The sequence below is a fragment of the Talpa occidentalis genome, unplaced genomic scaffold (genome assembly GCF_014898055.3).
Source record: "Talpa occidentalis isolate TD23 unplaced genomic scaffold, MPIMG_talOcc4v2.1 talOcc4.11, whole genome shotgun sequence".
NCBI lineage: Eukaryota > Metazoa > Chordata > Mammalia > Eulipotyphla > Talpidae > Talpa > Talpa occidentalis.
The window spans coordinates 14,590,775-14,594,551 of NW_023601104.1; the positions used below are offsets into that span (position 1 = coordinate 14,590,775).

The window sequence follows — 3,777 nt, forward strand, 5'->3', positions numbered from 1 at the left end:
CTTTCTTTTCTTAATGTCCTCTCCCCACTTCGCCCCACTTCATTTACTAATGCCCCCCCCCCAGTTTTCATATAATATTTTGTCAAATTTTCCACTACGTAAATGGCCAGTGTTTGTCTGACTTCTTTACTACACACAATTCCCAAAACTCCTCCATTTTGCTGTGGGTGGCAGCATTTCATCTTTCCTTATGGTTGAACAGTATTCTACAGTGTGGCTGTACCCCATCTTCTTGATCCAGTTATCTATTGATGAACATTTAGGTTGCTTCTGCGTCCTAGTTATTGTAAATAGTGAGGCAATAAACATTGTAGAGCATATATATATTTTGTGCTAATGGTTTTGTGCTCTTTGGAGAGATGCCTGAAAGTAGGTTTCTGGGTCGTACAGTATTTCCATGTATAGTTTGAAAAGGTAAATCCAAATCATTCTCCATAATGGCTGCATCAGTTTACATTCCCACCAACAATGAAGTAGGCTTCCTCTTTCTTTAAATCCTCTCCAGCACTTGTGGTTGAAAGTCTTTTTTTTTTTTTTAAGATTTATTTATTTATTTATTTTTACTTAAAAACTCAATTTTATTTTTTCTACCCTAGAGCAAGATACCTAACACATCACCATTTGTTTTGTAATGGATTATTATCTCTTTTGCCAAACTATAGAATACATCTTTGTCACAGATATGCCCACTTTCTGTTTTACTAAGAAAGAGGTATTTAATCTTATAAAAGTTTCTTTCCCACAGAGAAATGCCACAACTGCTACAACAAGAACAGTTGCAGACCAGTAGCTGTGGAATAAAAAGATTTATTTTTATCTATGCATACAAGATCTGGGGTGTAGGCCACAGGTGTGGGGGTGAGAGGATTCACCAGAGACAGAGTGGGGAACAGAACTGGAAGATTGACCGAAATACACTGCTGAGGGGAGCAGTGGGTGAGACAGGAGAGGTCTGCTGTGCCATGTGGGCAGCTTGCTGGCCGGGGATTGAACTCAGGCCATAGTGGTAGTGATAGTGCTGAGACTTAACCCATAGGCCACCAGGGAGGCCCCTGTTTTTGTTTTCATTTTCATTGCCACAGGAGTTGAGGCTCCAGAAAACATCTTTATCGTTGATGTCATAGAACTTATCGCCATTGTTTTCCTACATATTTTATTGTTGCAGGTCTTATATCTACATCTTTAATCCATTTGGAAGTGATTTTTGTGTATTGAGTTACAGAGTGATCCAACTTAATTCTTTTATTTGTGACCTTCCCAATATCATTTATTGAAGATACTCCCTTTTTCCCATTGTATGGTCAAAGATGCTTTATCCTAGATTAGATACTGATATCTATCTATCTATCTATCTATCTATCTATCTATCTATCTATCTATCTATCTATATGCATTTATTTCTGACAGGCTCTACTTGTAATTGTGGTTCTCTTGCTATTTCCAACACATTTGGTTACTTCTCCCACTGAAGTCTTTCCTCATTCCTGACGGTTGGACTCAATTTCTTCCAAACTCTTGTTATGTTGATATTTTGACTTCCCATGAATCAGGAATGTTCTTAATGGCATCTAAAATGGTGACTCCTTTCCAGAAGGTTCTCAGTGGACTTTGCCCAGATGTGTCTGAGGGATCACTATCTATCAATGGCAGATGTAGCCTTATGATATGGATTTCTTAAATAATAATAGACCTGCAAGCCAAAATCATGTTTTTGGTTGCATGGGCTGCAGAATGTATAAGGTGTCAGCCAGCCTGAAAACAACATTAACTTCCTTGTACATCTTAGAGTTTTTGGGTGACCAGATGCATTGTAAAGGAGCAGTAATCTTTTTGAAAGAAATCTTTTTTTTTCTGAGCAGTAGATCTCAGCAGTGGGCCTAAAATGTTCAGTAAGCCATTGTTGTAAGCAGATACGTTGTCACACAGGTTTTCTTCTTTTCCACAATTGGCTGGCTGTAGAATAATTTGTGGGGCTATACAAATTTTCGGATTGTGTTTTATATTTCTGTGAAAAATGCCACTAGGATTTGGATGGAGACTACATTGAATCTGTACATGAGTTTGATAATATGAATGTCTTTTTTAAAAAATTTTATTTATTTTTTCAATGTTTTTTAATTTAAATTTTATTTTTATATTTCCCATACAATTACAACCCCCTTATTTTGACCCCAATCCCTCCTTTCCCCACCCCCCAACCCCCATAGAGTGTCTCTGGTTCATAGTTGTTTGTTGATTTTGATTTTTTCTTTCTTATATTTATTCTTTTTCCTGGTTACTTATTTAAGTTTTCTAGATTCCTGCTATGAGTGAGACCATCCGGTATTTTTCTTTTTCTTTCTGGCTTATTTCGCTGAGCATGATCCCTTCCAGCGCCATCCATGTTGCTGCAAATTGCATGTGTTTATTTTTTTTGAATGCTGAGTAATATTCCATGGTGTATATGGACCACATCTTTTTGATCCAGTCACCTATTTTTTGGGCATTTGGGTTGTTTCCAAAGCTTAGCTATTGTAAATAGTGCTGCTATAAACATAGGGGTGCAGGGCCTCCCCGGTGTGCAGTGGTTGAGTGCTGGGTTGCGAAGCTGCCCGCAGCCTCTGCAGTGCCGGTTCGATCCCCGGCTGCTCCCCGGCCACTGGAGGAGGGTCCCACGTGGTGCTCAGACCACTCCTGCTCCCCGCTGCTCCCCTCAGCAGTGTACTTTGGTCCTTCTGCCTGCTCTGCTCCCCGCTCTGGCTCTGGTGAATTCTCTCACGCTCCTGTGCTTCTGACTGTACCCAGTGCTTGTATAAATAAATAAATAAATCTTTAAAATAAATAAATAAATAAATAAAATAAACATAGGGGTGCAGGTGCTCATTGGAATTGATGTTTCTGTGTCCTTTGGGTAAATACCTAGGAGTGGAATTGCTGGATCATATGGAAGCTCTATGTTTAGTAGGTCAAGAAATCTCCACACAGCTTGAGTGTCTTAACAATATTAATTCTTCTGATCCATGAACATCTTTTCAGTTGTTTTGTTCTTCAATTTCTTTCATCAAAGTCTTATAATTTTCTTTGTATTGATCTTTTACTTCCTTGAGTTTCTGTCTTTTATTGTTTTTGATGCAATTGTAAATGTAATAGTTTTCATTATTTCTTTTTCACGTTTCACTGTCAGTTTATAGAAATGCAACTGATTTCTGTGTATTCATTTCATATGCTCCCAATGTACTGAATTAACTCCTCCTAGCACTGTTTTAAAAAAGTCTTTAGGGTTTTCTACATACAAAATCATATCTGCAAGGGCATCCTTGCCTTGTTCCTAATCTTAGAGGGACAACTTTCAAGTTTTGCATCACTGCATGTAATGTTACAGGTTTGTCATATGTAGCCTTAAGTATGTTGAGGCATGTTTCTTACCCACTTTGAGGGTTTTTATCATGAAAAGATGTTGTGTTTTTCAAATGCTGTTTATGTATTAATTGTGGTGATTTTATGAATTTATTTGATTTTCTAACTAATCTTTATATCTTTTAACTAATGTCCTCTTCTCCTTTTGTTTTCCTCGACTGCAGATGCTATTGCATTTTTTATTTCATTTATTGAGTTGATTCCAGAACATATGTTTGTTTCTTTTTATGATTCTATTTAGTAAACATTCATTTTGAACTTGTATATTTTTGTGATTTTATTAATTTGTCTGACTTTTTTTGTAGCTCATTTTTCTGCTTCTAACTGTTTTGCATTCTTTATCAGTTAGGGTGCAAACGTCTGTGAGCTTGGTTTTTGAAG

General features: G+C 37.2%; 1 non-coding gene across 1 annotated transcript; it reads right to left on the minus strand.

The window, feature by feature from the left end:
- Positions 1-665: 665 nt before the first annotated feature.
- On the minus strand, positions 666-798 carry LOC119239652 (small nucleolar RNA SNORA41). The gene has a single exon (XR_005123930.1). It is a non-coding gene; the product is annotated as a small nucleolar RNA SNORA41 (small nucleolar RNA).
- Between the last annotated feature and the right edge of the window lie 2,979 nt (positions 799-3,777).